The sequence below is a fragment of the Scyliorhinus canicula genome, chromosome 6 (genome assembly GCF_902713615.1).
Source record: "Scyliorhinus canicula chromosome 6, sScyCan1.1, whole genome shotgun sequence".
NCBI classification, from domain to species: Eukaryota; Metazoa; Chordata; class Chondrichthyes; order Carcharhiniformes; family Scyliorhinidae; genus Scyliorhinus; species Scyliorhinus canicula.
The window spans coordinates 72750276-72777203 of NC_052151.1; the positions used below are offsets into that span (position 1 = coordinate 72750276).

Sequence of the window (26928 nt, forward strand, 5' to 3'; positions counted from 1 at the left end):
TCGAAGTTAGCCATAAAATTGTTAGTCCAAGAAGAAGACTGGGTAGCATGTATTTCTATAAATACTAAAAAGTTAAAGTATACCACTCATCAATAATGCTTCATTCTTCTCCATGGGGAAGCATTCTATTTCCCAATGGTCAAAAGCTAAGAACTCATCTTGCGGAAATTGGCAGTGACGAAGCAAGATCTTGTGTTTTCATAACACTGTACATTGGCATGTCAACTCATTACACTACTAGTCTCACATATTGTTCAAAAATGTAGCCCAGACCTGTCGGTCTCTGAATAGTCGTATCCCACTACCCTGCTACCCCAACCCCCCCACACTCCCCTACATACCCGATCCAACACACCCCATAATTCCACTCCCCAGCTCTACCTGAAGCGAGCCCGCCTGAAAGTTCTCACTGACCAGAGATCAGCCAATTTCCCTCCGACTACTCACAATGTCCCGGGTCCCCACCCCCAACCAACAACCCCCGATGTAAACCAGCTGCCACCCCAGCCCCTTACCTTACCCACTCGATCCACAGTACTCACATGCCTGACCAAAATACCTCTTACTCACATATTTTCTCTTTGTATCTCTACAAAGAAGCTTTAGGATATTCCCGCTCTTTGGGCCACAGAATATTAATTTATTTATAGTAATCACAAGATAAGAGAAATGAAAAGAGAACAAAATATCAATCATCCCTTTTTGTGGAATTAAATGCGAAGAGTGAAAGATGGAATTAATGTGTCCATCTTTTCCTCATCGATGTTTTGTCAGGATCTTCTATGTGCAATTGATGTTGTATGGTTTTAAAGTATAAATGGAAGCATTAATCCCAGTCGGTCACTGTTAGAACAGATTTACAAGAATCAATTGGGCAATGAAAAGCAAGTGTTTTGCTATTTGGGACAGAATGTATTACTTTAATACAAAGGAAAGCAATGATACAAAAGACAAAGTGGACTGACATTTCTTTAACATGCAGAAAGGAAAATTCTAAACTTTCCTGTCTCTTCGCTTTGGACGTATTTGCTGCTTTATGGATGAAGAGAAGGAAGAAAAGTTTAAGTCCCAGTTCATTCACCTTGTTGATGCTTGGAGGACAGACCGGCTGCAATGTGGCTGGTGGCAAAGGAAGGCTTGCTTCGATCTGCAGCATTGTGAAATGATTCCTGTTGTCAAATTTATTGCAGCATTTACCAGAGGCACAGCATGATGGGCTGGTTTAGCACACTGGGCTAAATCACTGGCTTTGAAAGCAGATCAAGGCAGGCCAGCAGCATGGTTCAATTCCCATACCAGCCTCCCCGAACAGGTGCCGGAATGTGGCAACTTGGGGCTTTTCATAGTCACTTCCTTTGAAGCCTACTTGTGACTAATAAGCGATTTTCATTTCATTTCATGTAGTTCTGTTCTCAGGGTATCAGCCACTGCAGTTACAGCTAGGTGTGCCCTGTACTGCAAAATCTTCTGTTTCCCACCTAAAATCTCTGCTACTTTTTTCTGATTTTACATGCAGATGCTGAATCGGTTTGTATTGTTAAATAATTATCTCGCAGCAGCTGCTTACAAACAAGATGACTTCTGGTGGCGGCATGTAGGAGGAAGTCGCTCGTTGATGGCTTCTACTCGAGATTTTATTTTTAGGAATGTTAAGCCCGGTTCCGGGGGCAATCTTTCTACAAATAAGTGTAGGAAGGCATAAGGAAGGAAGGGGATGTCTAAAACCGAAAGAAAGCCGCCAGAAAGAAGGGGACGAGAAAGTCTCGCCATTGAACGAAAAGGCCAGCTTAGCTACTGGAAAGATGCCAGACGTTGGGTCGCAGGGTGGGGCCGCAGTGTTCACGGCAGAAAAGATGATCGAGGTGATGGTTATGGAATTCAAGAAACAGTTTGCTGCGCACATGGAGGTGATGAGGACAGACATGATGGCGGCAACGAAGCTACTAGTGGAGGAGGCTATTACCCCGGTGAAGGCAAAGAGAAGCGGGAGGTGCAGTAGGTTGTACTGGTTTACGAATATACCAGAACTTAACAGTGGAGTTCGCAAGGAGGCAGGCAGCCTTCGATCGAGTGAAGATGGCACTGTACAACAGCCGAGTGCGGTTCGGCGTGATTTACCCTGGGAAGTTGAGTGTGACCTACAATTCCAAGGATTTTTATTTCAAGATGGTGGAAGCAGTGGAGGTATTTGTGAAGGCAGAAGGAGACTTCCGGTTGCGGCTATGCGGAGCTAAGCCGCACGTTTGGCAGTTCCCGCTTTATTAGGACTTGTGGGCTCTTTTAAGGGCCCCAAACGGCACTGATTCGATGATTCCCGGTGGATAAAGGGGTCTGGAGCAAAACCCCCCGGGATTTATGGTGCGGACTCGGAGTGGGGCGAGGAGAAAAACAGCAGTAGCTCCCCTGGAAAAGCGGGGGAAGGTGGACAAAATGGCGGCCGGTGGAGCCCGAGGTGTGGAGGCAGTGGGCGGAGCAGCAGCAGGCAGCCCTTCTGCGCTATTTTACGGAGCTGAAAGGGGAGTTGTTGGAATCCCTGAAGGTGACGACTAGTAAGCTGCTGGAGACCCAGACAACCCAGGGTGCAGCGATACTTGAGTTGCAGCAGCAGGCCTCTGAGCACGAGGAGGAGGTTTCGGCCCTAGTGGGGAAGTTGGAGATGCACGAGGCGCTTCATAAAAAGTGGCAAGATCGGTTCGAGGAGATGGAGCTTCAGTCACGGAGGAAGAGCCTGCGGATCCTGGGCCTCGAGGAGGGGCTGGAGGGGTCGGACCTGCCGGCCTACGTGGCCGTGATGCTGAACTCGCTGGTGGGGGCAGGATCCTTCCCTCTGCCCCTGGAGCTGGAGGGGGCCCACAGAGTACTGGCCAGGCGGCCTAAGGCGAATGAACCCCTGTGTGCGGTGCTGGTGCGGTTCCATTGGTTCAGTGACCAGGAGTGTGTTCTCCGATGGATCAAGAAGGTGAGGAGTAGTAAGTGGGAGAATTCGGTAGTGCATGTCTACCAGGACTGGAGTGCGGAGGTGGCCAAGCGGAGAGCCGGGTTTAACCGGACGAAGGCGGTGCTCCACGGAGAGCAGGTGAAGTTCGGCATGTTGCCGCCTGCGCGCCTGTGGGTCACCAACAAGGACCGGCATTACTACTTTGAGTCCCCGGAGGAAGCGTGGGCCTTTGCGAAGGCTGAAAAGTTGGACTCGAACTAGAGAATGGGGGCTGCGGAAGTTTTTGTATTTTTGTATCACTGTTTATGCTGTAGTTAGTTATTCTGTTTGTTTCTGCTTTCTCTCTCGCTTTCGGACGATGTGGGTTATGGTTTTGTGTTCTAAGGGGGGTACTAGGGTTTGTGGTTGATCTGTGTCTTTATTTGTACGGAGTTGGTGGTTGGGTTGGGACTGCTGTTTGGGAGCCACGTTGGTGGGGTGGGGCAGTGTGAAAGCGCGGGCTTTTCTCTGGTTTCCCGCGCTGTGGGACGAGGGGGGTGGAGCTGGTGGCGAGGGGCGTGGTTATTAGACCGGTTTTCCCGCGCTGAAGCGGTGCCAAAGAGCTGATGCAGGGGAGGAGGGGGGACCTCATATCGGGAGGGGTCGGACTTAGAGCGGGAGCTGCCGGGGTCAGCAGAAGTCAGCTGGCTCACGGGAGTACAGTGGAGGGAGCGTCGCGGTTAGGAGGGGTCCTAGCCCGGGGGGGGGGGGGCAGGTTTTCCACTCAGGGCTCGACTCGAAGAACCGGGGGGTGGCGATCCTGGTGGGGAAGAGGGTGGCGTTTGAGGCGTCTGAGGTTGTGGCTGATAGTGGTGGCAGATATGTGATGGTGAGTGGTAAGCTGCAGGGGGAGAGGGTGGTGTTGGTTAATGTATATGCCCCAAATTGGGATGATGCTGGTTTCATGAGGCGTATGTTGGGCCGCATTACTGGCCTGGAGGTGGGGGGCTTGATCATGGGGGGGACTTCAATATGGTGCTGGATCCCCTACTGGATCGTTCTAGTTCCAGGACATGCAGGAGGCCGGCGGCTGCCAAGATGTTGAGGGGGTTTATGGACCAGATGGGAGGAGTGGATCCCTGGAGGTTCGGGAGGCCGAGGGCTCGGGAGTACTCTTTTTTCTCCCATGTGCACAGGGTTTATTCCCGCATTGATTTCTTTGTTTTGAGTAGGGGACTGGTCCCGAGGGTGGAGGAGGCAGAGTATTCGGCTATTGCGATTTCGGACCATGTTCCGCACTGGGTGGATCTGGAGATGGGGGAGGTGCGGGACCAGCGCCCGCTTTGGCGTCTGGACGTGGGGTTGTTGGCTGATGAGGAGGTGTGTAGGAGGGTTCGGGAATGTATCGGGAGGTACCTCGAGGTCAATGACCTCTGTAGGGGCAGCAGGGTAGCATGGTGGTTAGCATAAATGCTTCACAGCTCCAGGGTCCCAGGTTCGATTCCCGGCTGGGTCACTGTCTGTGTGGAGTCTGCACGTCCTCCCCCTGTGTGCGTGGGTTTCCTCCGGGTGCTCCGGTTTCCTCCCACAGTCCAAAGATGTGCGGGTTAGGTGGATTGGCCATGCTAAATTGCCCGTAGTGTCCTAATAAATGTAAGGTTAAGGGGGGGGTTGTTGGGTTACGGGTATAGGGTGGATACGTGGGTTTGAGTAGGGTGATCATGGCTCGGCACAACATTGAGGGCCGAAGGGCCTGTTCTGTGCTGTACTGTTCTATGTTCTATGACACTGGGGAGGTACAGGTGGGGATGGTGTGGGAGGCTCTGAAGGCAGTGATTAGGGGGGAGAGGAGGGAGAGGGAGAGACTGGTGGGGGAGCTGTTGAGTGTAGATAGGAGGTATGCGGAGTCCCCGGAGGAGGGATTGCTGGGGGAGCGGCGCAGCTTGCAGGCCAAGTTTGATTTATTGACCACCAGAAAGGCGGAGGAAGGCGCAGGGAGCAGTCTATGAGTATGGAGAGAAGGCGAGCAGGATGCTGGCGCATCAGCTTCGTAAGCGGGACGCGGCTAGGGAGATTGGTGGAGTGAAGGATAGGGATGGGAATGTGGTGCAGCAGAGGGCAGAGGTCAATGAGGTCTTTAGGGACTTTTATAGGGAACTGTACCGGTCGGAGCCGCCGGCGGTGGGAGGGGGAATGGAGAGTTTTTTGGACAGGCTCCGATTTCCAAGGGTGCAGGAGGAGCAGGTGGAGGGACTGGGGGCGCCGATCGAGTTGGAGGAGCTGGTCAGTGGGATTGACCACATGCAGTCGGGGAAGGCGCCGGGACCGGATGGGTTCCCGATTGAATCTTATAAGAAATACGCGGACCTGCTGGACCCCCTGTTGGTTAGGACCTTCAATGAGGCATGGGAGGGGGGATGTTTTGCCCCCGACGATGTCTCGGGCGCTGATTTCCCTGATCCTGAAGCGTGATAAGGACCCCTTGCAATGCGGATCATACAGGCCAATTTCATTGCTGAATGTAGATGCCAAGTTGCTGGCGAAGATCTTGGCCACTAGAACAGAGGACTGGGTGCCGGGGGTGGTACATGAAGATCAGACGGGTTTTGTGAAGGGGAGGCAGCTGAACACTAACGTGCGAAGGCTGCTAAATGTGATAATGATGCCGGCAGCAGAAGGAGAGGCGGAGATTGTGGTGGCATTGGATGCGGAGAAGGCCTTTGACAGGGTTGAGTGGGTGTACTTGTGGGAGGTGTTGGAGAGGTTCGGGTTTGGGGTGGAGTTTATTAAATGGGTGAGGTTGCTGTACGAGGCCCCGATGGCGAGTGTAGCGACAAATGGGAGGAGGTCAGAGTACTTTAGGCTCCACCGTGGGACGAGGCAGGTGTGCCCCCTGTCCCCCTTGCTTTTTGCGTTGGCAATTGAGCCTCTTGCCATGGCTCTCAGGGAGTCGAGGAGGTGGAGGGGTTTGGTGCGAGGTGGGGAGGAGCACCGAGTGTCGCAGTATGCAGATGACTTGCTGCTGTATGTAGCAGACCCGGTGGGGGGAATGCCAGAGGTGATGGAGATTCTTGCTGAGTTCGGGAGTTTCTCGTGATATAAACTGAACCTGGGCAAGAGTGAGCTGTTTGTCGTACACCCGGGAGATCAGGAGGAGGGGATTGGTAGGCTCCCGCTAAAGAGGACAGTGAGGAGTTTTAGGTACCTGAGGGTTCAGGTGGCTAGGAGCTGGGGGACTCTGTACAAGCTCAATTTTATTAGGTTGGTGGAGCAGATGGAGGAGGAATTTAAAAGGTGGGACATGCTGCCGTTGTCGTTGGCGGGTAGAGTACAGTCCGTTAAAATGACGGTGCTCCCGAGGTTTTTGTTTTTGTTTCAGTGTCTCCCCCTTTTCATTCCGAGGGCCTTTTTTAGGAGGGTGAGCAGCAGCATTCTGGGATTTGTTTGGGTGGACGGGACTCCGAGGGTAAGGAGGGTCTTTTTGGAGCGGGGCAGGGATAGAGGGGGGCTGGCGCTGCCCAACCTCTCTGGGTACTATTGGGCGGCTAACGTCTCGATGGTACGTAAGTGGGTAATGGATGGGGAGGGGGCAGCATGGAAACGGATGGAGATGGCATCCTGTGGAGGCACGAGCCTGAAGGCACTGGTAACGGCACCGTTGCTGCTCCCTCCAACGAGGTACACTACGAGACCGGTGGTGGCGGCTACCCTCAAGATTTGGGGGCAGTGGAGGCGAAACAGGGGGGAAGTGGGGGGCTCAGTGGAGGCCCCGCTGTGGGGGAACCACCGGTTTGTCCCAGGGAACATGGATGGCGGGTTCCTGGGGTGGCAAAGGGCGGGCATTAGGAAGTTGGGAGACCTGTTTATTGACGGGAGGTTCGCGAGCCTTGGTGAACTGGAGGAGAAGTTTGAGCTCCCTCCCCAGGGAATATGTTCAGGTACCTTCAGGTCAAGGCGTTTGCTAGGCGGCAAGTGGAGGAGTTCCCTTTGCTGCCCCCGCGGGGGGTAAGGGATAGGGTACTTTCGGGGGTGTGGGATGGGAAGGTGTCTGACATCTACCAGGTAATGCAGGAGGTGGGGGAGGTGTCGGTAGAGGAACTGAAGGCTAAGTGGGAGGTGGAGCTGGGGGAAGAGATTGAGGAGGGGACATGGGTGGATGCCCTGGAGAGGTGTGAATTCCTCCTCTTCATGTGCGTGGCTTAGTCTCATCCAGTTCAAGGTGCTGCACCGGGCCCACATGTCAGGATCTAGGATGAGTAGGTTCTTTGGGGGCGAAGACAGGTGCGTCAGGTGTTCGGGGAGTCCAGCGAACCATGCCCATATGTTCTGGGCATGCCCGGCACTGGAGGAGTTCTGGAAGGGGGTGGCGAGGACGGTGTCGAGGGTGGTGGGATCCAGGGTCAAGCCAGGCTGGGGACTCGCGACATTTGGTGTTGGGGTGGAGCCGGGAGTGCAGGAGGTGAAAGAGGGCGATGTTTTGGCCTTTGCGTCCCTAGTAGCCCGGCGGAGGATCTTGCTGCAGTGGAAAGATGCGAGACCTCCGAGCGTGGAGACCTCGATTAATGACATGGCGGGATTCATTAAGCTGGAGAGGGTCAGATTCGCCCTGAGGGGGTCGGTGCAAGGGTTCTTTAGGAGGTGGCAGCCTTTCCTCGACTTTCTGGCTCAACAATAAGGTACTAGGTCAACAGCAGCAGCAACCAGGGCCCGGGGGGGGGTTAGGGGGATAGTGTTTAAGTTAATTTGCTTATTGTTAATTTATTTTGTTGTTTGTTGGGTTTGGGGGGGTTTGTTATATGCGTTGTTGCGGGTGCCGGGGGGTGTTTATTATTATTGTTATTATTGTTCTGTTGATATATATTTTTCAAAAAACTTACAAAATTCTAACAGGGTTAGACAGGGTAGATTCAGAAAGAATGTTCCCAATGTTGGGGGAGTCCAGAACTAGGGGTCATAATTTTGAGGGTAAGGGGTAAACCTTTTAGGACCAAGGTGAGGAGAAATTTCTTTGCCCAGAGAGTGGTGAATCTGTAGAATTCACTACCACTGAAAGTAGTTGAGGCCAAAACGTTGTGCGATTTCAAGAAGGAATTAGAGATAGCTCTTGGGGCTAAAGGGATCAAGATACACGGGAGAAAAGGCGGGATCAGGGTTTTGAACTTGATGATCAGCCATGATCATAATGAATGGAGGAGCAGGCTCGACGGGCCGAATGGCCCCCTCTGGCTTCTATTTCCTATGTTTCTATGATCTCAGGTAAGGTTACAGCATGTTTTGCAACTTAAGGTCTTGCGAGTTAGTTTAGTATTTAATCAGCCTTTACAACTTGCATCTTAATATTTAGTTCTGGGTACCAGATTACAGGAAAGCCAGTCGGATCATGGTGAGTTTACAGCAAAAAAGCATTGCTAACAATTTACACTAGAGATGAAAGGCTATTTTCAAAGAACAGCTCAAAAATTTGCAGCTCATTTTATGGTACATAAAGATTAAAGGGAAGTGCAGCGTTTAAAAAAATTAATGCAATGATAAATGTGTTTCTATTATAGATTTGTCAACTAGTAAAGCAGCAGAAAGTTGGCAGTTTACTCTTTTCACTGAAACATGGAATGCTTTAGTTATGACATGCGACTACGGAGGTCGAGCCTATAAAATCATTTGGCGGCACGGTGGTGCAGTGGATAGTACTGCTATCTCATGACGCTGAGGACCCGGGTTCGATCCCGGCTTCGGGTCACTGTCCGTGTAGAGTTTGCACATTCTCCCCGTGTTCGCGTGGGTCTGACCCCCACAACTCAAAGATATGCAGGTTAGGTGGATTGACCACACTAAATTACCCCTTAATTGGGAAAAAAAATTGGGTACTGTAAATTTAGAAGAAAAACATTTTAAAAGGAATAGATGAGTATTTAAAAGGGGAAGCTGAAGATAGGGAACAAAAGCAGGGGAATTGGATTAGACAGGTTCAGCTGAAGTGCCAAGATAGCAAAAGGCTTGATAATCCACGTGGCTTCATTCTAAATTCTTATTTTCTTGATTCTCTGAACTTTCTGCATAGCTAGTTCCAAAGACAGAACTTTTTTCCCAATTGGCTACATGTATTTTTGATGTGGCATTCAGTGTTTCTCTTTTTCATTCTGTAAATAGTTGATTTTTCACCATTTTACACAGGATATTTTGCAGTATAATGTTTCGCTGAGCTGCAGTAACTCTCAATTCAGCCTGGCTTTCTGCCTACATTTTACCGCAGAAAATAATACAAATTACAGTAAATCCACTTGTGTTTATACTCTCAAATGCATGCTTAGATCTTTTTAAAAGCTAACATTTTCCACTTCTAGCCGATTACTGTCAATCTTGTTATACTTTGGGGCAGTATGCAGTCAATTCCAACCCCACTTGATCCAGAGCCGCAACATGGTTGAAATTAACTTTTATTTTTAAAATACCAAAGTGTCTTCAGCTGCCCAATAACTACAATCACCAGATTTGTAAATTTAAACACAATTAACTTTTTATTAACAACAGCAATCACATAGGCAATATTTACAACTGGTTAACTTTCTATCTTTAACCACACACCCCCCCCCCCCCCCCCCACCCCCACAACCTTTAACTCGCCCCAACCTCTACACACACCATACCGAGAAAATCAAACACAGGATAGGAAAGAGGGGTGTAAAATAATGATGAAAGTTAAAGGATGCCTTTGTTTCAGATGGACATCTTACAGTTAATTGTTTTTTCATTATAAGTTTTCAGACATGAGAGAGAGAGACTGAGAGAGTCAGAGAGAGCTCACAACTTCTTTCAAGGTCCAGAAGCATCTGCCATCAGACAGGAGTCAGCAGAGAGAGCTGCTTCTACCTTGAGAGTCCAATAGCTTCTCTCAGGTTCTCATTGAAAAACCCCACCTGACTGGAACCAATCTCTTGTCGGTTTCCAGGCAGAATACGGCCTTGGGCCAATCCATTGGCCACCAACCAACAAATCAAAACAAACCCTTCCAATGTCGAGTGCCATAAAGTCTGGGTTCTTCTGCCCACGATACAAAACTTTATTAACACAGAACACTATTTTGACACCTAGTTCCTTACTTCCTCTGCTCGACTTAAAGTTATGTTTCCAAAATGATACAAACAAAATAAAATAAATAGGGACCAAGGGAATCAGAAGGAAGGGCCCTGAAAATCTCTTTGTAGATGCTAACCTATTAATGGGCTAGATTGTGTAACTAAAATTTGCAGCTATCCAAGTAGTTCCAACAAACCACACTAAAGATTGGACAAATATTTTAATAAATTAGATTCTGCGATGCAGTACATATTTTAATAAATCAGCATTTCAAAACTGATAACATTTACGAACGCATCAAAATACATTGGACTGCCCCATTTTAATTGCTAGCTTTCTGATTATACACTACTTCCTTTGTAATTGGATATTTTCCTTTGTTAAAATTCTGCATTTCAAAGCCTCATAGAAAGATATAAAATATGGTAGAAGTAGGCTGTTCAAGCCTGCTCCGCCATTCAATATGTCCATGGCTGATCCTTTATCTCAGCACCATATCCCTCGCTCTCCGCATACCCCTTGACACCTGTAGACTCTGGAAATCTATTTTCTTCTTAAATATATTCAGTCACGTGGCCTTCAAAGCCTTCTGTGGTAGAGTTTCATAGTTTCACCATCCTCTGAATGAAGCTTCTTCTCTCTGTGCGGGGGCGTGGGAACTGGAGCAGTAGGTCAGAAGGTGAAATAACTGAGGGGGAACTAGTGAATCGGGCCAATAAGACTCAGAGGAAGAGCAGATAGGGCGATGTCGCAAAACACCGCAGGACTGATGGTCTGAAGTGCATTTATTTCAATGCGAGAAGTATAAGAGGTAAGGCAGATGAACTTAGAGCTTGGATTAGTACTTGGAACTATGATGTTGTTGCCATTACAGAGACTTGGTTGAGAGAGGGACAGGATTGGCAGCTAAATGTTCCAGGATTTAAATGTTTCAGGTGGGACAGAGGGAGATGTAAAAAGGGTGGTGTAGCTGCACTACTGGTTAAGGAGAATATCACAGCTGTACTGTGGGAGGACACTTCAGAGGATTCATGCAGTGAGGTAATATGGGTAGAACTCAGGAATAGGAAGGGTGCAGTCACAATGTTGGGGGTTTACTATAAGCCTCCAAACAGCCAGTGTGAGATAGAGAAGCAGATATGAAGGCAGATTTTGGAAGGGTGCAAAAGGAACAGGATTGTTGTGGTGTGTAATTTTAATTTCCCCTATATTGATTGGGACTCACTTAGAGCTCGGGGCTTGGATGGGGCAGAGTTTGTAAGGAGCATCCAGGAGGGCTTCTTGAAACAATAGGTAGATAGTCAATTAGAGAAGAGGCCATACTGGATCTGGTATTGGAGAATGAGCTCGGCCAGGCGGTCGAAGTTTCAGTAGGGGAGCATTTTGGGAACAGTGGCCATAATTCAAAGTTTTAAGGTACTGTTGGACAAAGGTAAGAGTAGCCCTTGGGAGAAGGTGCTAAATTGCGGAAAGGCAAATTATAACAATATTCAGCAGAGTCTAGATTGAAAGATCTGAAAAATCTCAGTTAAATCTGTACAGACCCATGCCACATGTGATGAAAGCGAGCGCAAATAATGTTTTTGTACGTGACAAAGGATGTTTCTATGTGTAAATGGTGACGTCTCTAAAGAAAGGGGGATGTGGTGATATGTCTGTGAATAAGATTGTATGCAGTTAGTAAGGGGGCGGATGTTTGAGGGTAAATCAACATCTGGCTTGTGGTAGGCTTTCAAATGTCAGTTGATAGGAATTCAGGACTGGCATGTTCCTGTGAGGAAGAAGGATAAGTATGGCAAGTTTCGGGAACCCTGGATGACGAGGGATATTGTGAGCCTAGTCCAAAAGAAAAAGGAAACATTTGTCAGGGCTAGAAGGCTGGGAACAGACAAAGCCCATTTGGAATATAAGGAAAGTAGGAAGGAACTTAAGCAAGGAGTCAGGAAGACTAAAAGGGGTCATGAAATGTCACTGGCAAATAGGGTTAAGGAAAATCCCAAAGTTTTTTTACACGGATATAAAAAGAGCAAGAGGGTAGCCAGGGAAAGGGTTGGCTCACTCAAAGACAGAAAAGGGAATCTATGCATGGAACCAGAGGAAATGGGCAATGTACTAGACACTGAATGACTTTGTTGCATCAGTACTCACCAAAAACTTGGTGGATGATGAGTCTGTGGCAGGATAGTCTGAGTCACATTGAGATCAAAAAGGAGGTGGAAGTCTTAAAAAACATGGATATGTCCCCAGGGCCTGATGGGATTTACCCCAGAATAGAGGGAATATAGGAAAATTATTGGAGATGATTCTTCGGGACAGGGTTTACACTCGTTTAGAAGAAAATGGACATATTAACGCAAGGACAGCATGGTTTTGTGGAGGGGAGATTGTTTCTCACTAACTTGATTGAGAAGATGATTGATGAAGGGAGGGCATTGATGAAAGATGTTGTCTACATGGACTTCAGTAAGGCCTTTGACAAGGTCCCTCACGGCAGACTGGTACAAAAGGTGAAGTCACACGGGATCAGAGGCGAGCTGGCAAGATGATACAGAACTGGCTTGGTAAGAGAAGACAGAGGGTAGTGTTGTGTTTTGTTGTCTAGTCTTTGCAACGATTCATACAGAACTGCTGATCACTTACTTGGGATGATGATTTATTAGCTAACACGTGGAAAGTTAACGTACAAAATGCTATACAGACTAAGTTGCTCTGGAACTACCCGATGTGCGACTGCCCTTGTGTACACCTTACTGCTAACTACTAACTGGTGAGTTTGGCACGCCACCAGCTGGTTGGAGGTCACATTACTAACTGCATACAATCATATTCACAGACATATCACCACATCCCACTTCCTTTAGCGATGTCACCATTTATACATAGAAACAGCCTTTGTCAAGTACAAAAACATTATTTGCGTTCGCTTTCATCACATATGGCTTGGGTCTGTACAGATTTAACTGAGCTTTTTCAGGATCTTTCAATCTAGATTCTGATGAATATTATTATAATTTGCCTTTCCGCAATTTAGCACCTTTTCCCGTGGGCTACTCTTACCTTTATCCAATAGTACCGTAAAACTTTGAATTATGGATTGTGATGTACGTATCATCCGTTGCCGTGGAACTACATAAGGATGCTGTCGTTTGCTCTTTGAACTCCCCCTGCGTGGAATGGCCTTACGTCTTGGGGAGTCCACTACCGAACTTCTTCATGGGGCTTTGATGGTTCCCCGTATGTTTCTGGAGCCAGTTTCTCCAGAATTGTTATAAAGCCTTCTGTTTTCAGTTGGTTCGGAGCTACATCAGTTTTGTTTCAGGTGTGTGCTACAGCAATCTTGCTATCCATTTCTTTGTATGCCATCTCAGAGTATTGGCGCTTTTCGGTGTTTAGCACGGGTAGGGCTTCTCTTGTGATCACCTTGACATTTCCGCCAAACCTCCGACGTAGGGTTGCACAGGCTCCCTCACTGAGTTTGCCATCTCTCCAGCTCGGACTCATCATCCAGACCTTTGCTTACTTTATTATCTGCATAATCTTCGTAGAAATTATGTGTTCACAAATGATTCAACCAATTTCAAAGTCAACAGCAAGTCTTACTGCAGAATTTTTATTTAACATTTCGTGCTGCGGAGCTTCTCAAGGATTAAAGAGATTGAAGAATGAGTCATTTGGTATAGTTTTCATAAACATTTTGTGAGTGCTCTGACCGCTATGCTTCCTTTTCATTTTAATGGTCTTTAATGTGATATATTTTCCTTTCTTCCAGTCAATCTGGCACCCGGTGCATCCCGTGATTTCTGGTTCATCACAAAACGAGAATTTGTCAAGCCACGATTCCAGCCAGTACGCTTTCCGTGGGCCATGGCGGTTGCCACATTTCTGGCATAAGATTGCAGACTCAATCGGCCGCTTAAAATGGCAGTTAAGAGTCAACCACATTGCTGTGGGTCTGGAGTCACATGTAGGCAATACCGGATAAGAATGGCATATTTCCTTCCCGAATGGACATAAGTGAACCAGATGGTTCATTATCGGGACATCTTCATGGGGCTTTGATGGTTCCCCGTATGCTTCTGGAGCCAGTTTCTCCAGAATTGGTACAACATTTTATGATGTCAGTTGGTTCGGAGCTACATCAGTGAACCAGATGGTTTTTTGTGTCAAGTGACAATGGTTTCATGGTCATCATTCGACTTTCAATTCCAAATTTTTATTGAATTAAATTTCACCATCTGCAGTGGCGGGATTTGAACCTCGGTCTCTAGAGCATTACTCTGGGGCTCTGGTTTGCTAGTCCAGTGAGCTGAATGTACTGATTTGCTGTGCAGCCAACTCACTCACATGCCAAATCTTAATTGCTTCTTCCAATATCAAATCTTCTTCCCACAGTAATCTCTCATGGAGCTGGTCATTCGATATACCAAATACCATTTGATCGCAGATCATTGAAGATTTTAGATTGCTGAAAATGCAGGACTGGGCCTTCAGCCTCAGGTCAGTGACAAAACTGTCAAAAGATTCGCCAGGTTTCTGGGTACGCATATGAAAGATACATTTTTCAAATGTCTCATTCTTTTTTGGGAGGGCAATGCCGATCGAAGTACTCTATCACTTGATCTTATCACTTGCTTTCCTCTTCTTTATCGAAAGCAAATGTGTTGTAGATTTTGATAGCTTGTGGACCTGCTGTAGCCATCTGGGATGGCCACTTTCAGTATGTAAAATGGACACTCGCAGAGCCTATAGGGAAATATGGACAATGCAAAGCAAACAACCAGGCACAGAACCTGAGTGTATATTTAGAAGGCAGTTTGCAGAAGGAACCGAAACTCTGGGTCGATTTACATATTGATGGCCCATCTCGGAGGAACAAAGAACGACTGCTCAGGTAGCCGATACTGTCCCAGACATTCCGGCGCCACTACCCCAGCAAGACGACACAAACAAAGCAAGGCCAACGGCCACTTAGGACACGCCAGCCATCAAGGCACTCGCCCTTTTATTGGCTTAGATCAATGGTAATGATCGAGAAGCTGCCCAATTAATTTAGACCACGTTTAAGGCCCGCCTAAAAGCACACAAAGCCCCTCCAAGTATAAGAAGGAACCCCCGCCAATGGTTCAGCCTCTAGGATTTGGCTCTCAAGCAGAGAGACCCTTCCATCAGCACCACCAGAAGCAGTAAGTTCAAGTTCAATGATCGCTACCAGACAGACGACCTTAGCAGTACTCGAGTCACCTCTTCGAACATAACTGCCTCAGATCCGAACAACGGCCATTGTTCCTCTGACCTAAGTGGGCACCCGAAGTTAAGTATAGGTGTTAGTGATAGATCTAGTTTAGTGTTATTGTGCATGAGTAAATCACCCTGTGTGGAAATAAAGTAGCATTGACTTTGAACTAACTAACTGATGTATTGGCTCTTTGATCGGTATTCGGTTAAAACCTTGTGGCAATATCGAGAGATACCTGGCGACTCTGAAAGCATACTCATAATTAGGATTAAGAAAGGCGGCCTTATTAACTGCCATATTTATAACCAAGTAAATATAGCAACACTGCCACCGTGAGCAGCAATGCAATGCGCCTTTTGTCAGGCTATGCCTGCAGGCCAAGGGTTGAAACATAAGAACCTAAACTGCAGTTTGAAAACACGCCAGTTTTTGGCTATGTTAATAATACATGAAGCTGCTGGGGTGCCTTTAAATTTTCCATCTCAAGCTTCACCGTCTTTTATTGCGTTGAGTCACCACAGGCCGTTGTTTACCAGGTCGGTTGAAGAATCTTTTTTCTGTTTCATTCTTCAGCGGCTTTCCTTTGTCTTTTCTGCTGTTTCCTTAAATGTTCAATACTCCTGGTACCATGTTGTGTTCTATTGGCTTTTCTGTGCAATGATTCATACAGAACTGCTGATGACTTACTAAGAATGATGGTTTATTAGTTAGCATATGGGATGATAACATACGGAATGTTATACAGACTAGATTGCTCTGGCACTACCCGATGTGCGACTGTACTTGTTTATGCCTTACTACCAACTGGTGAGTCTGCCACATCATGTGACCAAGGTCTGATGCCACCAGCTGGTTAGAGGCTGCATTACTAACTGCATACAATCTTATTCACACATTTATCACCACAGGTAGCAGTGCAAGGGTGCTGTTCTGAATGGACGGCTGTGACGAGTGGTGTTCCGCAGAGATCAGTTCTGGGACCGTTGCTGTTTGTAGTATATATAAATGATTTGGAGGAAAATGTAACTGGTCTGATTGGGAAGTTTACAGATGACAAGGTTGGTGGAATTGTGGATAGTAATGAGGACTGTCAGAGGATACAGCAGGATATAGATCACTTGGAGATTTGGGCAGAGAGATGGCAGATGGAGTTTAATCCAGACAAATGTGAGGTAATGCATTTTGGAAGGTCTAATGCAGGTGCAGGTGGGAAATATACAGTAAATGGCAGAACCCTTAAGCGTATTGACAGGCAGAGGAATCTGGGTGTTCAGGTCCACTGGTCACTGAAAGTGGCAATGCAGGTGGTAAAGGTAGTCAAGAAGGGATGTGGCTTGCTCGCCTTCATTGTCGGAGCATTGAATATAAAAATTGAAAACTCATGCTGCAGCTGCACAGAACTTTAGATCGACCACTTGGAATATTATGTTCAATTTCGGATGCCACACTACCAGAAGGATGTGGAAGCTTTGGAGAGGTTGCAGAAGAGATTTACCAAGATTTGCCACGTATGGAGGGCATTAACTATGAGGGGAGGGTGGATAAACTTGATTTGTTCTCACTGGAACAGCAGAGGTTGAGGGGCGGCCTGATAGAAGTCTACAAAATTATGAGGAACATGATGTGGAGATGCCAGAGTTGGACTGGGGTGAGCACAATAAGAAGCCTTACAACCAAAAAGAAAACGCTGGAAAATCTCAGCAGGTCTGGCAGCATCTGTAGGGAGAGAAAAAGAGCTAATGTTTCGAGTCCAATGACTCTTTATCAAAGTTAACAGACAGAGAAAGTGGGAAATATTTATACTGTGGAATAAAAGATGAGAATGAAAGATGAGTCATAGCCACAGAAACCCAGGGAAACCGGGTGCTAATGGCCACAGAAACCAAGGAAAAAGAGTCTTTCACCTGGGCCATCTCAGACATTTCCTTTTCCTTCCTTAATCTTTCTGTCTCCATCTCCGGCAGTAGACTATCCACTAATATCCACTACAAGCCCACTGACTCCCACAGCTATCTGGACTAGAGCTCTTCGCACCATACACCCTGCTAGGACTCCATTCCTTTCTCTCAACTCCTTTGCCTCTGTCGCATTTGTTCCGATGATGGCACTTTCCAAAATGGTGCTTTGAAAATATGTTCCTTCTTCCTCAACCGTGATTTCACACCTACAGTTGTTGACAGGGCCCTCAACAACGTGCAGTCCATCTCCCGCGCCATGACCTTCGCCTTGTGCACCAGTTGCTGAAGGTGAGCATGCAGGTGCAGCAGGCGGTAAAGAAGGCTAATGGTATGTTGGTCTTCATTGCGAGAGGTTTCGAGTACAGAAGCAGGATTGTGTTGCTGGAATTATACAGGGCCTTGGTGAGGCCACACCTCGAATATTGTGTGCAATTTTGGTCTCCTTTTCTGAGGAAGGACGTTCTTGCTCTCAAGGGAGTGCAGCAAAGGTTTACCAGACTGATTCCGGGGATGGCGCGACTGTCACACGAGGAGAGATTGACTGGAGTTCAGAAGAATGAGCGGGGAATCTCAGAGATTTAGAAAATTCCAACAGGACTAGACAGGGTAGTTCCCAATGGTGGGTAGTGTAGCCACCTGGGTTGGCCACTTCCTCACATAAAATGGAAGAACGCAAAGGTTACAGGGGAAAATGGACAGTTGCAAAGAGACAAGCAGTTTGCAGAATCCCCTGTGTATTCTGGCTGCTAAGGAAACCAGACAGCATTGTAACTAACAAGCTGCGCATATTAAGTGAGCAATTCCCGGTGATTCCCAGGCACAATGGACACAACATTTAGAAGAGATTGAAACATTCTATAGAAGGTCAGACATCCCGGCGCCAGTGGAGTCTGAAACAAAGGACACAAATAAGGTGGAAAGAACCGCCCAGTGATCGAGGAACAGCCCCGTTATTGGGGAAATTCAAATCAATCGATTGGGAAGAGACCCAATCGATTGCAAGTTTATAGAGGGTCCGCCCAGATGGGCACGAAACCCAAAACAGTATAAGACAGAGACCCCGACCCCAGCTCGCTCTCTTAGCCAGCCTCTCTCAGCCGGCCCTCCCAGCAGAACACCTGTGCAGCAACTCTCCAGGACCGTGAATGTGAGACAGAGGGGCCAGGCCAATTGCTACACCGACAAGTAAGTGTCATACAACGCACGCTACGAGAGTAGACACTCCTGACCCCTTTAGTCCACACCAACTGGAAGGCTGCGGATCCAGGACAAAGCAAGAGGCCACTGTTCCCTGATCCGGCAGTTCCCTTATTTCAGAGAAGTATTGGCCTGAGTAGTGGTAGGAACAGTTTAGTCTTAGTTTATATGCATGAGTAGCAAATGACTGTGTAATAATAAACGTGTTTGATTGAACCTTACTAACTGGTGTATTAAGTCATTGATCTGAACTTGAACTTGAATCTTGTGGCGGTATCATAAGGATACCTGGCGACTCTAGAGCTAAGGAATAAAACAGAGCCAATTGAATGTAAAGCACACTCACCCAGAAAGAGCAACAGTATGTCCAGAACCAGGGGTCACAGTCTGAGGATCAGGGTAAACCATTTCGGACAGAGTTGAGGAGACATTTCTTCACCCAAAAAGTGGTGAGGTTGTGGAATTCATTAACACAGGAAGTAGTTTTTTAAAAATAAATTTAGAGTATCCAATTAATTTTTTACAATTAAGGAGCAATTTAGCGTGGCCAATCCACCTAGCCTGCACATCTTTTGGATTGTGGGGGCGAAACTCATGCAAGCACGGGGAGAATGTGCAAACTCCACACGGACAGTGACCCAGAGCCTGGATCAAACCTGGGACCTCGGCGCTGTGAGGCAGCAAGGCTAACCGAACGTGCCACCGTGCTGCCAAACCACAGGAAGTAGTTATAAGAACATAAGAACATAAGAACTAGGAGCAGGAGTAGGCCATCTGGCCCCTCGAGCCTGCTCCGCCATTCAATTAGATCATGGCTGATCTTTTGTGGACTCAGCTCCACTTTCCGGCCCGAACACCATAACCCTTAATACCTTTATTCTTCAAAAAACTATCTATCTTTACCTTAAAAACATGTAATGAAGGAGCCTCAACTGCTTCACTGGGCAAGGAATTCCATAGATTCACAACCCTTTGGGTGAAGAAGTTCCTCCTAAACTCAGTCCTAAATCTACTTCCCCTTATTTTGAGGCTATGCCCCCTAGTTCTGCTGTCACCCGCCAGTGGAAACAACCTGCCCGCATCTATCCTACCTATTCCCTTCATAATTTTAAATGTTTCTATAAGATCCCCCCTTATCCTTCTAAATTCCAACGAGTACAGTCCCAGTCTACTCAACCTCTCCTCATAATCCAACCCCTTCAGCTCTGGGATTAACCTAGTGAATCTCCTCTGCACACCCTCCAGCGCCAGTACGTCCTTTCTCAAGTAAGGAGACCAAAACTGAACACAATACTCCAGGTGTGGCCGCACTAACACCTTATACAATTGCAACATAACCCAGAAAACTAAACACTGAATATATTCAAGAGGCGGCTGGATATAGCACTTGAGGCGAATGGGATCAAAGGCTATGGGGAGAAAGCAGGATTAGGCTATTGAGTTGGATGATCAGCCATGATCGTGATAAATGGCGGAGCAGGCTCGAAGGGCCAAAACGCCACCTCCTGCTCCTTTCTTCTATGTATCTATGTATTTACTGCCTGCCACTTTGAAAAAGACCCATTTATTCCTACGGTCTCGTAACCAATCATATTTCTGAAAAATCTTGTTCACACTGCAATGAGAAAAATCATATACGTACCCCACACTCAGGGCGGTACTCACTGACACCCCATATCTAGCTACAGAAGCGGATGTGGATGGCATTTCCACTTGTGTCAGGTGTCAGCTACCATGCGATTCTAATTTAACTTTAAAGTGTCGACTGTATGCATGGCAATAACAAAGCAGGGCCACGTATCCATTGGTAGACCCCACCACCAACCAAAGCTGGAGCCTCAAAAAGCTCGGGGAGTTGCAAGTTAAGAAAACAATACAAGTTATGAGAGATCACTGGGAAACGAGCATAAGGCACGCTTTGTCTGCGATCACAGATCAGTTTCGCTTTTGTGAAAGCCCTTGCAATTCACAAATGCTGCTATAGTGTTTCCCAGGGAGCTCTAATTGCCGAGAGTGCAGTCAATGACCCCTTGCACTCCAGGGAAACGAGTGATGGCCAGAAAGCCCAATGCTCTGGCTGCCTGCTGACCTCTCTTGTGAAGTAATTGATTAATTTATTCTTGTGGCAGAAGTGGCCATTACTTACCTCCCTTTTGCACTGGCGTGTGGTAGCCTGTAATATACCAGTCACCTGTACAGCCCTGAAAAGCACCAGTGACAAAAATATTGTTTGCTGTAGTAACCTTGAGGGCCACAAGCATGGTTTTCCTGCCCTTGTGGTCTGGTCCACATATTTCTGTGGCCTTTTCCAAGGACAGCAGCAGTTGTCTCTGTCAGAACCTCTCTGAAATCTTCAGGTGTCCCGAGGATGTGGTGACATGCCAGCTTCAGTCGTCTATGATGCCTTCCCTGGATGACTGTATCCTGATTAGCCTTCTCCATCTGGCGCTGCCTGCTTTAGGCGTTGAAGTCTCAATTATTGACCAGTGAGTGCCCTGCTTGGTCACATCCTCCCCTCTTGCTCCCGGCTTCACCATTTGTCCTCTCCTGGATCCTTCTTGCATGTCTTCCCAACCCCATTCTGCACCCCCAACCCCACTCACCACTGACTTGCCCTTGCCAGTCCCAAGCTCCTATTGTCCTGTCCCTTTAGTCAAGCATTCAACAGAAAAATAAATGCAGCCTCATAGACAACTGCATAAAACTAACTGGTGTACCCTACTTTTAAACAAATGTGAAACAGGTGCCATGGGATTCCAGTGCAGCTGCTGACTTAATCTTGAAGTTATCATGTCATTACAAAAAGTTTTGATAGAGTGAGTATTCATGGCTTCCAAATGTATTACAATAGGAACCCATGAACAAGTAGGACAGCAGGAGGCCTGACCTACCACAAACATGCCGCTGACATAATCTTTGCATCTCAACCGATCAGTATACTCATCCGACATTCAGCCTTGGAGGTAATGCACTTTAGCCAAGTATTGGAAACATCAGAGCTATTGCCCTCAGTCTATATTACAAGTTATGTAACTTTAATCACTGAAGTCATCCCTATTCTGTCCAACTGGTGCAGGTGGAATCAGATTGTTCACAACCTCAGCATCTTGTTCCACCTGGAGCTAAACATTTCCAATGCTTTTTACTGCAAATACTGCCCATTTTCATTTTTAAATAGCACCCAATTCCTACTTAGATTAGCCCATCTGCTACTAAATCCCTATCCTGCATTGATAATCTCTATTCTTTATTATTCTGATTCTCTCATAACTGGCCTCCCATCCTCCACCTTCCATAAATGTCAGTTTATCAGAACCTCCAAACCCATCCCTAACTCCACCTTCGCTAGTCATTTGTGTTCCTCATATTTAAACCGCTCATAGTTGCCATCTCCCTATATTTGCATCTTTTTTCTGCACCACAACTCCCTCAAAGTTTATCATACCTAACTGAATCTCACTTTCCCTTCTCCCCCGCAGCATTGGTGCGTGTACCTTCAGTTGCTCAGCTGTGAAATGCAGGTTACCTTATAGTTAGATTCCTGAATGGGATTGGGATAGAGTGTGGGCTGTAGGGTGTAGGAATTGAGATTTAAGTCAAAGAACTAGGTCAGAGCAAAGAATGCTCTGACTTTTGAACCAAATCAAGCTCACTGCTTAAAGTTTAGATGGTAGTCTTGCAAGGAGATAGGGAGGCCTGGGAACTCCCAAACATGCTACTAGTTGTTGGAGCTTCCAGCTGCGAGAGCCAGAGAATGCCTGCAATCGCATATGTGTTCACATGAATGAGGGGCTGAATGGCCTCTCGTGCTCCTTATTCAAATGAGCTGCTCCTGCTGATTTTTCCAGGCCTATGTTTGTTTTAAAATATATACAAATACAAGGACTTGTATTCATATAGCATCTAAGGGTGTCACAAAAAACTTGTTAATGAAGCGTTATTTTAATTATGTCAGAAAATATTCACCTTTACACACCAAAATTCTAAAACTGCCAAAGAATGACTGATCAGTCATTGTATTTGTGGTGCCGTCAGCTGAAGTAGGAATGTTGGCCAGTGCACAAGAATCTTCTGCTCTTCTTTGAATAGTGTCATGGGTCCTTTTACATCCACTTGAACAACCAGATTTAGTTGATTGTCCCATCTAAATTACTGAATTTTTAGCAATGCCGTGCTCCCTCAGTACTGTACACGTGACAGCCTGCATTAATGTGTCCAAGTCCTGAATTTGAACTTCAACCCACAACTTAATGTCTCAGAAGCCGGAGTGCTGCCAACTAAGCAAAGCTGACATTCACGAGTACACTGTACTTTTAAGTTTTACGGGTGGCTTTATTTGTGTTTATAAATTGTAGTCTACATATAAGAGTCTGGTAAGGTATCAGGTTATTTTAAGTGTGTTAAAAGAACAACAATGCAACAATAATGCCTTTCTGTTCTGTGCTGTATTTTTCTATGTTCTATGTTCATATCCTGCAGATCTGCCAAAGCCCTTTGCTGGAAACAAATTACTTTTGAAGTGTGTTAATTGTTGTTTTATAGGTATAGAGGCAGAAGCTAATGTTTACACAGCAAGGTTTCCATAGGATGCTTTAGAAAGAGAATAACAACCTTGGTGGCCCTGAAAAGAGGCAGGTTTAGAACAGAAGCTTATGGCAAGAAATTAAATTTATGGACCAAGATATAAAAGGTCTTAAGTTTGGAAATATAATCTTTTATTTTCATATTTCTGACTGTTATAAATTAATGCTGGAAAATGTCTTTTCATATGGTCTTCCAGCAATAAGAATTCACAAGCCAAGAACAACACATCAATCTCTAACTCTTATTCACTTGGCATGAGATGAGCTTTTCTGCAGGGTGTATTTCATTCATATTCTGCAAGGAAATTGAAACTACACATAAACATTCACACTCTCAGTAAATAACCAGCAATATTCTGTTCCTCGCCTAACTCCTAAATACCTGAACATAATATAAGACATTGGCACAAATATATATAAATCCAAATCGCAATGTTAAATGCTTTCTGTTCATGTTATTGAAGAATAGTTTATTAAAAGCCGCCTTCAACCCACATTCTTGGCCTAAATTTAAGGATAGGAGAAATAGTTGGCTTCCAAAATCGGTTCTCCTCTGGAATGTGGACTCAAATCCAGTCCAGACTGATAGAATAAAAAAATTCAGCCTCAATTACTTTTTAAAACTGTTGTGAATTGCCACAATTTGAATATCTCAGGACATGGGAATATCTGATTACTACAATGGTATATTCATACCGATGTAGTAATCTTCTGAGGTTTAGTTCTGGGATAATTTTTTGGAGTGGACGCCAATGCTATATCTAACTATGAAGGCCCACCTTCTCAACCTTGTCCCTTGCCTGAGTGTGATGATCCTCAGGTTAAATCCACCAGTCAGCTCGCTCCCTCAAAGGGGAAAGCAACCTAAGGTCTTCTGGGACTAGGTCGAGTTTACAATGAACAAAGAAAAGTACAGCACAGGAACAGACCCTTCGGCCCTCCAAGTCTGTACTGAAAAAAAACTTTCTGCCCTTACTCAGTCTGTATCCCTCTATTCCTGCCCTATTCATGTACCCATCCAGATGTCTCTTAAATGTTGCTAATGTGCCTGCTTCCACCACATCCTGTGGCAGCGCGTTCCAGGCACCCACCATTCTCAGTGTGAAAAATGTACACCTCACACCTCCCTTAAACTTTCCCCCTCTCACCTTGAGCCTGTGTCTCCTTGTAATTGACATCTCCACCCTTGGAAAAAGCCTCTGACTATCCAGTCTGTCTATGCCCCTCATAATTTAGTAGACCTCTATCAGGTTGCCCGTCAGCCTCTGTCTTTTCAATGAAAATCTTTACTTAACTTTGACATACCTGTACTGGTACTTGATGCCAATGCTTTAGGGTGGATTCTTCAAAAGCACCCCTGACAAGGAGCCTCAAGAATTGGAGAGCACACATTTTGGAAGTTTGGCAGTGGAGGGAGAGCAAGGGTGCTTAACGTTAAATTATCCATATCCTTGCAGATACTGCTGTACAACTATGTGCACTTCTGCTGACATATTTTGGTATATATCGAGGGCAACAATAAAGTACAATATTTGAAAATGTGTGTTCCAAATAAACTTGCAACAATTGATGATGAATAATTGCTGGGTTCTTCAATTTACTTTTCCACGTTCTGCTTGGATGGAGGTCTCCCATTCTGCTCAGTGCCTCTGCCTGGTTGGGCAACTTAATGTCATTCTTACACTTAGAGAAAAGTTAATTCACTACCAGGGGTCACTGGAGAGATTCACCCGAGATGGCAACCATTTATTTCCTTTTTCAAGAATTTAGACACCATCAGCTGTTAGGGGATTTATAGTTTTTAATGTTAATTATGGTTTTTAATTGTGGCTGTATGCAAATTACAATCGATCAATGACTCAGCTTGGACGGTCTTCTGGGGTAGAACATTTCAAAAATTTAAATCCCTTTGAATGTAGAAATTCCACCTCATCTCAGTCATATAATCATAGAATTTACAGTGCAGGAGGTCATTTGGCTCATCGTGTCTGCGCCGGCCCTTGGAAAGAGCAGCCTCCCTAAGTCCACACCTCTACCCTATCCCTATAACCCAGTAAACTCACCCAACCTTTTTTGGACACTAAGGGCAATTTATCATGGCCAATCCACCTAACCTGCACATATTTGGACTTTGGGAGGAAACCGGAGCACCCAGAGGAAACCCACTCAGACATGGGGAGAACGTGCTGACTCCGCACAGACAGTGACCCAAGCGGGAATCGAAACTGGGACCCTGGTGCTGGGAAGCAACAATACTAACTACTGTGCTACCGTGCCACCCCTAAATGGCCACTCCATTATGTTGAAAATACTCCCTGGTTTCTAGACTAGGGGTGACAGGCTCTCAGCGACTCAAAATTGTATGTTTCAATCAGGTTATCTTTCATTCATCCAAATCCCAGAGCATGGACCTATGCTGCTGAACCTCTCCTCATTGGATGTTTAGAGAGTCATAGAGGTCTACAGCACAGAAAAGGTCCTTCAGCCCATCACGCCTGCACTGGTCAAAAAGAACCATCTAAGTATTCTAATCCCATTTTCCAGTACTTGGCCCATGGCCTTGTACGCCTTCACAAGTGCACATCTAAACACTTCTTAAATGTTTTACGATTCTTCCTACTAAAGTAAATAACCTCATATTTCCCCACATTATACTCCATCGACCAGGCCACATTCTTGCTGCTTCACACAACCTACCTATATTCCTCTACCTAGTCTGTATCCACCCCACAGCTTACTTTCCCAATTAACTTGCTGTCATCAGCAAACTTGGGTGCATTCCACTTTGTCCCTTCGTCTAAGCCATTAATATAGATTATAAATAGCCGAGGTCTAAGCACCAATCTTTACAAGCATCCCATTAGTAACAACCTGCCAGTTTATAAAGATCTGTTGACTTGCATTGTATTCTGTGCTTTAATCCAGAACCATGCTCTCGATTATTCCTAACATGTGATTCCTTACCTTGTATAACAAACTTTCTTGTGGTACGTCACAAAATGTCTTTTGCAAATGCAAATATAAGGCAGCTGCGAGTTCCCCTTTAGCTACTTTGCTAGTTACACACTCAAAGCTCTTTACCATCTTTCCTTGATTTGAGTTTATTCACTAATGCACTCTTACGATTAGAACACTCTATCCCTTCCTGTCACAATCTGCTTATCCTTATCCAAATTAGCTACACTGCTATATGGCCTAAAATTTCTCCTCACCTAAAACGTCTATCACCAATCCAATTCTTTTTAGTTTGAAGTCCTAGGCACAGTGGTTAGCACTATTGCCTCACAGCGCTGTGCTCAATTCCAATATTGGGTGACTGTGTGTGGAGGTTGCACATTCTTCCAGTGTCTGTGTGGGTTTCTTTTCAAGTGCTCCAGTTTCCTCCCAGTCCAAAGATGTGCAGATCAGGTGGATTGTCTATACGGAACTGCCCCCAGATGGCGTTAATGGGATAGGGCCTTTGTCATAACAATAATCTTTATTAGTATCACAAGTAGGATTACATTAACACTGCAATGATGTTACTATGAAAATCCCCTAGTCGCCACATTCTGGCACCTGCTCGGGTACAGAGGGAGAATTCAGAATGTCCAATTCACCTAACAAGCAGGTTTTCAGGATTTGTGCGAAGAAACTGGCGTACCCGGAGGAAACCGGCGTGCCCGGAGGAAACCCATGCAGACATGTGGAGAATGTGCAGACTTTGCACAGACAGTGATCCAAGCCAGGAATCGAATCCGGGTCCCTGGTGCTGTGAAGCGGCAGTGCTAACCACTGTGCTGCTGATGTGGGGTGCTGTTTCAGAGGGCCGGTGCAGACTCAAAGGGCTGTATGGCCTCCTTCTGCACTTTAGGGATTCTATTAGATTTTAGTTAATTGCTGCACCAGGACACTGGTCCCAACCCAGTTTAAAAAGTGCACATTCCAACAGAACAGCTCCCCTCTTTCCTCGCTACTGGTGCC

The 26928-nt window shown here is 46.2% G+C and overlaps 1 protein-coding gene across 1 annotated transcript in view; it reads right to left on the bottom strand.

The window, feature by feature from the left end:
- Positions 1-26928, bottom strand: part of me1 (malic enzyme 1, NADP(+)-dependent, cytosolic) — a 795738-nt gene that overhangs the window by 235978 nt on the left and 532832 nt on the right.